Genomic DNA, 13424 nt, shown 5'->3' with positions numbered 1-13424 from the left:
TGGGGAGCCTTATTCCTCATCTCTGGAGCAGTAAAGGTCCCTGGCTTCAGGCCTGCCAGTAACTATGCTGAGTAATTAAGGTACAGTCACCCACACAGGAGGCTATGAACACAAGTTCTAAAATAGCTGTACATAGCCATGCCTTCTGTAGGGTTTGGTTTCAAGTACTAGTATTTTTTGCACTATAACTACAGTTACCTATGGATTTTCTCAAATACTAGAAAAGGCACGGAAAAATTCCTCAGAAAACAACAAATATTCAGTCTCTATGCTCTTTCCCTGAAGAGTAACAAAGTTGTATTACTTGCTGTATCAGAATGCCATACACAAAAATGATAATCACTAATACAATCTGGTTTTGGACATATACATCAAACCAATTAGCAAGTCTTGAAGTACCATCAGGCACTTTTATAATACACAGCATTTGTCTTAGAACTGTACCCATTAGCAAAAACCAGCGTAACCTACGCATTTCCATCTTGGAGCTATCACAGTTAGCATTTTTTAGAAATGGAATGGACTAGAAAAGAGTAGAAAAGGCTATTGCCTGTGGAAGGCACCTACAATGAACATCTAGTCCAACTGCCTGACCAGTTCAGGGCTGACCTAGTCAAAGCCTGGTATTAAGGGCATTGTCCAAATGCCTCTTAAAAACTGACAGCTTGGTGCATTCACCACCTCTCTAGGAAGATTGTTCCGGTGCTTCACTGCCCTCTCTGTAAAGAAATGCTTCCTATTGTCCAGTCTAAGCCTCCCCTGGTGCACTTCAAACCACTCCCATGCATCCTATCACTGGATCCCAGGAGTAGAGATCAGCATCTCCCACTCCATTTACCCTTCTCAGGAAGCTGTAGGGAGCCATGAGGTCACCCCTCAGCCTGCTTTCCTCCAACCTAGGCAAGCCAAACTCTGGACAAAGTCGAGGACTTCAACACCATTCTTAAATTTTGAGTCCCAGAACTGCACAAAGTATTCAAGACGAGGTCACATGCTAAACAGAGTGTTTGTGTCAATGACTAACACCAAGTTTGATTTCTCCCTAGACAATCACGAGATATTTTTGTAATTATTATCCACTAAGGGCAAGAACAGCAGACAGTACACAATTCATGCACAGAAAACATGCCACTGGCCCAATGTCCCACAGCTCAATGTCTGGATGGTACTCTGAGCAAGAGAAAGACTAATTTGAAAAAATATTCTTTCATGTATTTACAGTCTCTTAGAACTGCAGTAAGAGTTCAACAAAGTCAGAGGAGTAGAATTCTGCATGGATAGGATATTAGGTTTATTTTATTATGCCTTTTCTCTGATGTACAATTATGTTGAGGTTCTGCCTCAGTTATGGGACATGGTTCTCTCCCACAGAATCGAGTTATCTTGTCACTGGGTCTGGTAAAGCTATATTGTAACTAAGATCAATTTCATGGTAGTAGTAATACCATTAGGTGTTCTGCCTCCTTGTTTCCAGAACCTTTGTCCAAAGCATGAATAATTTTGGCTACTTTAGCTAAATATACAATTATATACAAATGTATAAATCATATACAAATATATAAATCATATATACTATGTATATATCATTAGAGCAACTAGAGTTTGCCATGCATATGAAAACAAGCCTATATTCCATGAAAAAATAAAACAAAATATAAAACCTTAGAAATGAAGGAGTAAATATCATGCTATTTGACCTCCTTCTCTTCCATGACCATTGCTAAGCTACCCATACCACGAAAATGAACAAAAAGATCACTATCATTATGACCTCATTTACCCAAGCACCCTATTGTCGCCAAGCCATTCCAGCCTTGGAGTCCAGGATTGCAACAGCCATGCTATTTAATACTCTCACCTTGCAATCAGTATTGGTGGTGGCCAAGTCCCACACGGGCAGCATCTGTCTTAGACACGCTATCTTCGATGCACATGGGATATTGATATAGAAATCAGCATGCAAACAAAACACTGGGCAAACACTGGATATAGACTATGAATGGATGACAGGAGCTTGCCTTTTCTGACCTTCATTAAGATACATTAATTTGATAACAGAAATCAAAAACTCAGATCTTAATTGAATTAGAGATTATCTATGCCAAAGAATAGGGATCAGTTTTGTTTTAGTAAAAGCCAAAGTTGTTGCTTATACTCTCAACTGAGATTAACTTCAAGGACAAGACAAGCATATTTCTTCACTTTTTAAAAGTGACACCATAGCCAATGACCTGTCATGGGTGCCCACCTTCCAGGGACCCTATGCTGGTAAAAGTGAACAGAGGATTGGTCTCAGAAGAAATTAAGTGGAATGGTTTCTAATGTCCACTTTTTAACACAGAATTTCACTGTATGTGAAGGGCATCAGCACAGTTATTTTCTGGCTCTTATGAAATCTAGGGCACTTGTAAAGAAAGACAAAACACCCAAGTACTACTCCAGAGAAGTGGAAGATTTATGGCATGCTCCTTCCTCTCTTCCTTCTGCAAGGCTCTCAGTCTTTCCTTTTTCCACCAATTGAATAAACACCACTACAAACCCACAGTTGGTCCTTGGAATTATGTTCCAAGTCACTTGGAAGCAGTCAAGAGGAGGCCGGCCAGCAAGGTCTGGTAGTGCTCCTTGTACAAGCCCTGGCCCAGGGAATATTGCACTCGGGGACTTAAAGATGAGGTCTGAATTATTCAGATAGACGTTTTCAGAAAAATGGAAGAGTGACTGAAAACAGCAAGATCGGGCTGAAAGAGAAAGACGGATGCCAAAACGAACTGAGGTGATGCCACCCTCTAAGCCCAGTGAGAGTGACCCATGCCACTGTCACAAGCGAGACCACAGCACTTCACTTGGGTGGAAGCCAGCCTTGGGGAGCCTCCTGCTCCAACACCAGGGCGGCTCCAGGCCCTGCAGGTCAGCTGGCCAGTACAGCACACAGATGAACGAACTCACGGACAGGAGCCGAACTCAGGGCTGGGCCGAGCGGCTGCCTCCCTAACGACCCCGCCACGAGGGGGATCTCGGGCAGGCCGACTTCCCTCAGTCCCCTCCTCATCCCACGGCTGCAGTCCTTCCCAATGTGAAGGTAGGGGGAGAATAACGACGGGAGCCGGCACTGTCCTCCCAGCACCCTCCTCCAACCCCACCTGCCAGGGCAGAGCCCGCTCCCGTTAATTGGATCAAGGGCCGGGCGGCGGGGGCGGGGAGGCGGGAACTGTGCCGGAGCGGCCCCGCCGCTGCCATCGGAGCACCCCGAGCCCGGGCCCGCCCCGCCTCCAGCAGCTCCGGCGGGGCGGGACCCCCGCGTCCCGCGGCAGAAATAGGGGGAGGGCTCAACCAGCCCCACCCCCAGGTGGCCGCTGCCCGCCGAGCGTCCCGCCGCGCCGCCTGCCAGGTAAGCGGCGGGGTCACTGCAGTGGGCTTTGCTCCCCCGGGCTCGGCGTCTTTTCGGATCCGTGCCCTGTGGGGTGTTGGGGGTCCTGGGGATCCTGGCGGCGGAGCCCGTCCTGGTCCCGGCGCCGCCTTCCCGCGGCGAGCAGCGTGTCTCGGGACGCGCTGGCAACTGCGAGGGAAAAGTTTCCTCATGGAAAGGGGGCGGGTGGGGGAGGCGGTACCCGGCTGGGCGCTGGCTGTGGGCAGGAGGGGACTGGGAGGCGGCTCAGTGCGGTTCGTCTGGAGGCGCAGCGGAGACCCCCGGTAGGTGCGGGAGCGGCGGCGTGCGGGGCTGGGAAGGGCGGCAGGGCTGCGCTCCCGGCGGGTTGGTCGCGAGGGGCTGGAGAAGCTCTTGCCGGAGTTTCGCTCCCTTTGCGTCCCTAAGCTTCGCCGGGTGCCCCGCCGCCGGCCTCCCGGGGCCGGCCCGCTGTCGCCGCCCCGTCACTGGGGGCTGCCGAGGCTTTCCCTCCCTCCCTCTGGAGCCCGCGCCTCCGCTCCGCCGCGGGGACAGGGGCCTCTTTGTGCCGGATCCGCGCAGAGCCGCTTCCCACTCTGAAACCGGAGCCGCGGGCGCTGGCAGCGCTGTGGAGAGTGGGGATAAAGCGGCTTCCCAGGACCCCCTGGGAAAGGGGCCGCGCCGGGGCCCGTGCTCGCGGGGCTGCGGTCCCTTGTCTCCGGCGTCCGTGATGCCGGTCTGTGAACCGGACTCCGCGCAGCGGAATGGAAAAGTTCGGTAGATGGGACCGAACAAGATGTCCTTGTTTGTCCTCTTCCTCTCTTCTGGCTGCCGACAGCAGGGAGGGGAGGGCGAGGGACAGGCACCAGGGGTGCTGCCTGTGGCTGTGTCACCGGGCCCCTGGCAGGCTGCTGGGGTTACCGTGTCCTCTCCAGCCTAGGGCAGGAGAAAGCTGATAAACAGGGAGGGTATTAGTGGGCCTGAATATCCAGTGCTTGAGAAGACAGTCTGATTTGTCTCTGGGCACGGGAGGAGGGTTCCATGGCCTCTGTAAAGCTATCGATAAGTGAAGCTCGCGTGTCCCAAACGCATTAACTTGTTCCACCACTTTCTGTGCCAACTATGTGTTCTTTCCTTGCTTCAGTTCTTCAGGTATGCAAGAAGGTTCAGGGCTCGGTGGGGCGGGTGAGGTTAGCTGACCACCGCCAGACACTTGTTCCTGGCCCTAGGAAGTAATCTGGCCTTTTTGTTCACTCTTTGGCCCTCCTTATAGAACTGGTGCTCCCTATTTCCTGAAACTGGAAATGAACTTCTCTCCCCTTCAAATCAGCTGCCGGTCTAATTTGCACAAAGGAATTTCTGATATGATGGTAATTGATTGCAGTATAGAACCCAAGCAGAACCTCCCACTCTGCCCTGGAATTGAAGTGTCACTAAGCCTTACAGTGACATTCTCGGGAAGGAATCAGAGCAGAATGCACAACTGCAGTGTGTGGGCTAAAATGACAGGGTCCAGATACTCAGTGATCCAGGTGTGAGCTGGTCTTTGGGTGGAGTCAAAGTGGAGCTTCTCCCCATGAGTTGCGTAACTAGGCACATTCTTTCATGCAAGGATTCACCTTTCCCTGAAGTCCACAATGTGCTTTCTGTGAGATGGAGTCTGCTTTGATAGTGTTTTGTGTAATTAATGGTATTTCTCTAGAAGTTCCCTAAAATATTTACTCGATTGTCCTTTGAGTTGCAGCTTGGAACAGAATGAATGTGTGAGCTTGATCAGCTGCCTGCTGCCTTCCCTATTCTGTGCCTGGTCCATTGTATTGCTTTACTGGCTTTTTAATTTTTTTCTTCTGATCTGTGTGTTTGAGCTTCTCTGGCTTGCCTGCACTTGTTCAGGTGAAGACTGTCTTCTTCTCAGGCTGCAAAAAGCAGTAACTTCAGTGTGTCACCTATGTATAGGGCTGAGAACAACTGCCCACCTGGAACTCTATTCTCAAATGTCAACAAGTGAATAGGCCTTTGTGTGGCTGGACTGTGCCAAAATGCTGCAGGTCACTGGCAGACCGTGTGTATAACCAAGTCGTAAAAGCCTGAAAATTTTATGGACCCAAATTAATTTCTTCACAGGATAATGACTGGTGCTTTTAGTCATAGACTGGTGCATTTAGTGCATTTTAGGTTTTTGTGGATTTTACAAGGCCTAGCCTGAATCTTCTGGGCTTTCTCTGGATGATCATGAATTTCCAACAAAAAGAAAATAAATATGTATCAGAGAATCAATGTATATTTACACACACATGCGCACACATATATATATATATATATATAATACAACTATATATATACACATAAATAATGTGTACATATAATACAATAATGTAATATACAATATATACAGTAATACAAAAATGGGGCTTCTTAGGAGATGCAAAGCTGTAAGAATGCCTCTACCACCACAACGGGGTGATGTGAGCTTCTGTCAGAACTCATGATATCAGCAAGCATGGCAAACACTGTATATTCTTTATTCTGGCCATCTCAAGAGTGGAGATTATTCAGTTATTGTTTGAACCATTTGGTCTGTGTCATGGCTGGCATCCAGGGATTGAACTGGAGACCTCAAAAGCTAAAAGTATCTGCTTGTAGCCTCAGTGGAAAAAGCTATACTCTTGATCAGAGAGCATTAATAAACTGCCTGTGTTTTTGCCATCAGCTGATCAGTGATCTGTGAATTTGGGCTGCTCTTGTGAATTCATGGAGAAATGCCTGAACAATACGAGAGCTGTTTAAGCCCTTTAAGGAGCTCTTATCTTTATAAAACAGACTTTGTGATCAGGCAAGCTGTTTTATCGCTAGTTACTCAGTGTGATGGGTGTAGAGGGTACTCTGTGAGAGGCAACTGTGACAGATAGATTTTTTTTTTTTAAAAAGCCTTAATATTTTAGTCTAAGACTTTATTGGATGGGTCAGAAAACAGTGACTACTGTATCTGGAAATTTTCATTAAGAATTTAGGATTTTGCTCTTTGAAGAATTACAACAGAACTTGGCATCCTTGAAGCAGTTAAGAAGCTGTTCAAGTGGTAGCTTTTTGCCACTACCTTGCAGCATGGTGATCACTGTAATTTAACATCAAAATACACTCTTGACTCTCTGGGCACAAGTTTTTCCAGCAGCACAAAGGAAAATGTTGTGTAAAGAACGTGGTGCGTCCTCTGCTGTAATCATCCAGCTTTGTTTCAATGACTGGTACATTAGTCTCAATTCCTTCATGCTGAAATGTGGGCTGAAGCCGGGCACTGCTATAAGGCAGTAAATGTGACTGGCATCCTAATCACATTTGAGCCTTCACTGGTTTCTCCTTACTGTGAATGGGATGATGGGAATGAGCCTTTCAGACTTGGGATAGCTGGAATTTGTGTGTTAAATCTAGTGTTTGTCACTGGGCACTGCAGTTTGTTGAAAAGGCATGTGAGAGATCTCCATGGTACCGGGGGCCTGAATCCAGAGGCATTAGGTTTGTATGGGATTTTATGCTCTCTTAATAGGTGACTGTGGTAGGACTCTGTTTGTTGCAACTAAGTTTTTCCAGGCTAGAGTTAGATTTGCTGCACGCAACCCATAAGTAACAGTGCTGGCAAGTCTTCACCCTCCTCAGTCCTGTCCCTACTGTGAGCTTGCCCAAGCTATGTGTCTCCTGTTTGCAGGAAGATACAGTACTTGCCTTCTGGGCTCTCAGGGACATAGTCCTTTCAGTCACCCACAGGTGATTTGCTGTTGGTAGTAACTTGCTGCCATCCCTCAGTATAGTACCCCTGCTGCTGAGCCAAACCTCTCCCACTCCTGAGGGTGCTGAGCTGCAGTACTGCTGTGCAGAGCTCTGAAGTGGCCTTGCTGCCTTTTCTGACAAGGGCAAGAAGCTTTCGTAGAGGATTGAGAGAAGATGCAGCATAGTTCACTTCTTGAATAATTACAGGTATTTACTTCTGCTTCTTGATGTTTTCAGTCAACTCTGCCTTGGATGAGGACTGGTGAGCCATGGTAACCCATGGAGAACCTTGCTGTTGACTCCAGCAGGCTTCTACTCCAATGCAAGCAAACACCTAGGGTTTTGAGCTGCTTCAGGAAGCATTGCAGGGAAATAAAGCCCACTGGATTGCTTTGTTGTGCTTGTGTTTTTTTTAAAAAGCCTTCCAGTGTTCTTTCCTCACATGTCAGGTTGAATCCTGAGGACCAGAAACCAAAATCATTCCTTTGGGCAGTGGACTGAGAAAGCAAATGACATTCCAGTGATCCTGAATATTAAAATCTATCCTGTCACGTGTGCACTTTGGGCTGACTGCCCTGTTTGCCTGTGTTCTCCTAAAGTATTCTGAATAAAATTTAGGATATGGAGTGTTAATAGTTCTGGTTTTCAGCCTGAGATCCAAAAACTTATTTTAAGAGGCACTACTGATACTAAGGAGCAGATTCTGTGCAGATACTATGAAAGCAGATAAAAGTTGCTCCATGACATGCAGGGCAATGAACTTCAAGAAGAATGTGTGAAGTATTTGTAACCTTTCAGTAAAAGAATTTCAGCCTTTCAGCACTTAAAAGGAGCTTATATAAAGAGGGAGAGCAACTTTTTGCATGGGCAGATGGTGATTGGACAAGGGGGAATGCTTTTAAACTAGTGGAGAGATTTAGATGTTATGAAGACATTCTTTACTTAAAGGGTTGCTAGAACAGGTTGCCCAGAGAAGTTGTGGATGCCCCATCCCTGGTAGTGTTCAAGGCCAGGCTGGATGGAGTTTCGAACAGCCTGGTCTAAAGGGTGGCATCCAAGCCCATGGAGATGGGCATGGATCTAGATGATCTTTGTGGTCCCTTCCAACCCACACCATTCTATGATTCAATGAAGTATGAATCTCCACAGTGCAGGCCAGTTCCTAATGGCTTTCCTACTTCAGCCTTGTTACCTGTGTGTATCTCTGGGAAATCTGTCAGAAAGGTGTTATGAATAGGTTTAGACGTGAAGTACCTCCAAAGTGGCTGATCTGCCAGACTCTTCTTGAAGCAGGAGATGCTACAAAGGAAATATAAGTTCTCTCCAAACCACAGAGCAAATGATGCTTTCTTTTCACATCTGGTCCCATAAAAAATATGCAAAATGACTTTGTATAAAAGCTACTCAACAGTCCTTCCAGTTTATATAGTATTGAAATCTCCCTTAAGTTGCAGTTGTTTTTATGCTGTTGAGATTTTCCTGCAGAATAAACCTAGCTCTGGTAACAAAAAGTGAAAAAAGAGCCTTGCTGTCAAAGTGGAGGAACTGGTCACACCTGGAACAGAAGCAATGGGTGTGATACTTTAACCTCATTCTTCTTTACCATAAGAGATGCCCTAGCACTCAGTTTTATCTTATTCAGCTCTCAAGTCAAGGAGTTGGTTGCACTCCCTTCTACAGACTGTTTGGGACTCGAAACTCTGCAGAGAACTGGATGAACTTCAGAAATGCCTTGAGGATGATCTTTAATGTTTTTGTCTCCATTATATGAATATTTGGAAGGAAAGTATTTACATAATAAGCAGTTTTAGTAAATCAGCTTTTACCATGTAAAACCAGAAACCTATTTGATGCAGCCATAGATAAAGAAATGCAGTACTTTGAAATAATTTGCCATATGATTGTCACACACTTGGTCTGAAGGACAAATTTCTTCCAACTCTTATCTCCCATTCCCCTTTCTCAAAAAGCAGCCAGTGGAAAAGACAAGTATTGGTAAAGGAAACCCAGAAGCTGCAGAACTGCAGATGAGTTAAAAACTCACTGTGGCTTCCAAGTGGGAGAACAGAGCAGAGAAGGCTGGAGACTTCTGACTGCTGTGCAGTCTAGTGAAGCAAGAAACCACCAGAAGCTCATTGTTAGAATGGACCTACCTGGCTTGTGGCTCCCACAAAGTTCATTTGACTGCACTGAGTGCAGTCTGCTTCCTTAGGACTTCCTAATGCATTCATGTAAACTTGATCCCTGCTCTTGGCATTGCAAGGTGATTCAATCACAGGAGCCTATTCCAGTGGAAGGAAATTACTGGAGTTTGCCCCTCTACCTGCTCCCCATCCACAACCACAGGAAACAACCCTGATCACCACTTCCCATTATTTCTGCCTTCTTTACTCAGGGTTAGATGAGTCCAGGGCATTTATTCTGTTTGGATCAGTGTTGTTCACATAAAGATCCAAACAAACCAAACTTCTTACTCCAAGCCTAGTTGGAGAGGATAGACTGGTCCAACCTGCTACTACAATAACTTATCTTTACTAAGTTCCAGGCAGCTGTGTTACAAAATGGACTATTGATCTTACCAGTTACTATGTGCAGAAAAAAAACATTACCAGGTAAGATGTAGATTAAATCCTGGAAAATGTTTGCATTCAGTGTGGATTGAGACTGCTGAGGAGGGATATACTAGCTTTGACTAGAGCTTTAAACACCTGTTTTTCAGTGATTTAGGAAGAAAGAACTTTCAGTTGTTTGGGGTCCCATCTGATGAAAAGATGGGATGTGCATGTGGTTGGTGTTTGCTTGCAGAGACTGATGCAGCAGGGTGGGAAGTACCCTGGGAAATATCCAGCATAGAAGCAAACAAATGAAGAGGTCAGGGAATGGGACAGTAGCAATTACAGGTTCTCCATATCTGCCTGGGTTAATACCTTGCCCTGAGAGAGTGGTAAGACAGAGTGTGAGAGCTAGAAAGTGGGCATGCTGTGACTTAAGGAGTGGAACGGGAATGATGCTGTTCATAGGTCTAAGAAAGCAGCTAGGGTAGTGCTGTTCTTGGTAACTTGTGTGTGTGGCTTCTTACTAAGCTGTCAGCTGCAGCTGCTAAACACATTGACACAACATACATGTATAAACTATTCCAGCAACCATTTTGAATGAAAATGAGCATAGCCTATTGCCCTTTGTGCGTATGGTACACAATGGTTTGGCACTGGCTTTTTTCCCTCCTTCAGCTCTGTATTTGAGATTGTAATTTTTTTTTAATAGAAAGAACAACTGTGAAGAAAATGTAACATGTACCTTGATAGCCCACTACATTCCTTCATTAGCATTGTCTCATACTGTCATGTTAACCAGAATAGATCTTTGACAGCATATTGGAAATAAAAGCAGATTTTTTTTCTTTTCTTGGTAAAACAGTTTCTGTCTGGTAAAGCTATGTCAGCCAGGAATCATAACCCCTAGATCAGCAGCAGTGTATTAGTAGAAGCCTGTCCTGTAGCCTTGGCTGCTGACAGGGAATAGCTAATAGTAGAAAGGATGGAGTTCTGCATGAACACTTTGAAAACAGCTTGGGGTGGCATATGGGGAATGTCTGTCATCGGTACATTAACTTGATCTGAATGTGAAGACTAAGCTAAAGAAGCTGTGGTCAGGACTCAGGGGGTCAGCCCTTCAGTCTTGTCTGTGTTTTAGTACTTTGGTATAATCATTGAGAATTTTGCTAGTGGACAGCCACATGATCTCTAGAAAATCATGGGCTGGGAGATGGGTTTCTGTTACAGGCTTGCACAGAGCTGAAGTGACCTCTGTGTGTAGTTACTGTTCTGCCTGGTGTCTCTCTGACCTTTCCCTGTCTGGAGAAATGAGCTGAAATCTTGCTTGAAACTGTATTAGACAGCCCTGGCAGGCTTCAGTCCTTGGGGAGAGGCTGGGAAACACTGGCTTAGTCCCTTTCCCAGTCAGGTGACTGCTGAGGGTATGACACTGCAATAAGATAAATACCTCTAAGGGAAGTTTTGGGGGATCTTTGTGTTATTTGGCATTCTTTCTAGCAGTAGACAAGAACTGTCCCCTCTTCAGAAAGGTGAGTATGCCTATAAACACCAGACCTCCTACATAACGGCAGTGGAGAGCACATTACTGGACATCATCCCAGTTACTGGTGCAGAGCTATTGGATGTGCAGTTCCAGAGCTGGGGAGTCTGGAAAGGACACCCTGTCCCATGTCCCGTTTCATTCTCTCTGTTGAGGACCTTCCTAGCTCTGCTGTACCAACAGCAATCAAGTTTGTTATGCTGCTGGAGTGATGTGAGTGAAGCTCCTGGCTTCAGCTCTCTAGTTTAATTCTGACAAGTTAGAAGGAAAAAAAAAAGGGACTTCATGCTTGTCGTTCTGTAAGGGAAGGGGGGCTGCCATCTTTTTGTGTAATTGGATTGTTCAGATTGAAACATTTATCTGCAACCTATACCAGAGTGCTAGTGTTTTTGGAGGGAAAAGAATGCCTTGACCACTGTGCTGTACAGAAAAATGACTGGGGAATCAAACAAATTGGTTGCAGAAAATATCAAATTCCTGTTTTCTGGTGGTAGTTGTCTTGAGGTGGAGATTAGTTAGTAGCAACCTATTACTGATTAAAACTTTTACTTAGCTTGGCTTTAGCACCTATATAAAAATTGATCCACAATAAAAATTTGTCTTCACCAAAGCCTCACTTACTAGATAAATGTAACTCAATTTGTTCCTACATGTGTCTGTATCCAGCATTTGCTGTTGTAGCTGGGAAAGGGAAGAGGAGTTGGGCAGAAGGCCTTGTCTGGTGCAATATACAAACTTTGTTTGTGTGGATGAATTCCTGCAGGGCTGCAGCCCTTTGAGCCTTTGTAGAGTTCAGAGATCTTGAGGAACTTAGGAAAACAGTTGCTCATAAGGATTCTCAGGAGGCAGTCAAGCAGTGCATAAAGTGGTGCCTTGGGCATTTGGAGGCTGGAAGTATTGGAATGTGGTATGGATGGAAGAGAATTTCTGTGGTTTACCTGCCTAAGGGAAAGCTTTCAATAGACAAGAACTATTACTACTTTTGGATCTAGAAGTTTTCTTTGTGGATCAGGACCCTGTTGCACAGATGCTGTGAAAGCATGAAGCAACAAGGGACACCCTACAATGCATAATGGGTTTCACATGTTTTTGAAAGGGAATGTTTTAGCCTGACACCTTGGTCTGAGGACAGGGATCTGTGGTCTGAAACACCTCCCTGATTGGATCACGAGTGTGAATAACAACATGGCTTAAAGGTAGAAACATCTCTACCACAATGAGCCCTCGGATATTTTCCTGAGTGGAGCTCAGTACCAGTGAGACAGTCATGAGCCATTCCATCTTTCTGCAGCTAAAGAACAAGAAGCATTTTTTTGATAACAGGGAGTTGATAGCAGGTGTGGCCTAAAATTTATGTTGGCTCCTAAGTGAGAGCAGGTATGTGGGAGAAGAAGGGAGGTATCTTTTCTAACACAGCAAGCTGAAATAGTTGTAGCTGCCATTTGCATGGTTCCGATTGTCTGATATTGCTGGTCGTAGTGATGTCTGTGATTCCTTTTTCTGCAATCCTCTGGAGGTGTGAAATTAATAACAGTGTAGTCACTCTTTTCCTCTTCTTCAGAGATCTCCTCTTGCAGGAGCTGCTGTGAGGTCTTAAGTAGCTCTTAACTGTGAGAGCTGATAAATAAAGGAAGGTGGCATAAACATTCCTTTGCTCTGCAAATATGATTTGCTAGATAGCCTTCTCTTAGCAGAGGTGGCAGTGGCATCAGGAGGAGTCTTGTATGTAGTACTGGCCCACATAAAACTCTAGCCGATCCAATATAACTCCAGCTACATTGCTCATACTGTACAGGCTCTGCTGGCCCTCCTGAATCATTTGGTGGCTCTTGCTAAACCAGGCTGTCCATGAGGTATCCCTGTCATCTTTATTTTGCTGTAAAACAACGTCCAGGCTTTGGCACATATATTTACCTTTCCCGTCAAACTTGGGTTTTCCCTGGTCTCAAACACTTAGTGGCTCATACCATGTGGTATTTCAGGAATAGATTGGCATGAAGGGGTGGATTGGCAATCTACTTGCTAGTCTAGGGCACGCTCAGGGTGACAGCAGCAGCTGTTCTTTTCAGCCCCTCTGGGCAGTACTAAGTACCTTCCCTATGTCTGCATGCAGATCCACTTTGATCTGCTGACTGACATGGGCTCACGAAGTATGTAAAGTCCAGAAAAAGCCCAGCAGGAA

General features: G+C 45.6%; 1 protein-coding gene across 1 annotated transcript in view; it reads left to right on the top strand.

The window, feature by feature from the left end:
- Window positions 1-3671: 3671 nt before the first annotated feature.
- The window catches only part of PACSIN3 (protein kinase C and casein kinase substrate in neurons 3), a 24072-nt gene continuing 14319 nt past the window's right edge, over window positions 3672-13424 (top strand). The window contains exon 1 of the mRNA XM_068193654.1: window positions 3672-3690. The gene's annotated coding sequence lies outside the window, so the exon portion shown is untranslated. The remainder of the gene's footprint in view (window positions 3691-13424) is intronic.

The sequence above is a fragment of the Anomalospiza imberbis genome, chromosome 6, assembly GCF_031753505.1.
Source record: "Anomalospiza imberbis isolate Cuckoo-Finch-1a 21T00152 chromosome 6, ASM3175350v1, whole genome shotgun sequence".
NCBI classification, from domain to species: domain Eukaryota; kingdom Metazoa; phylum Chordata; class Aves; order Passeriformes; family Viduidae; genus Anomalospiza; species Anomalospiza imberbis.
The sequence above is the reverse complement of the archived record's forward strand: the minus strand, read 5'-3'. Positions and strand labels throughout refer to the sequence as shown.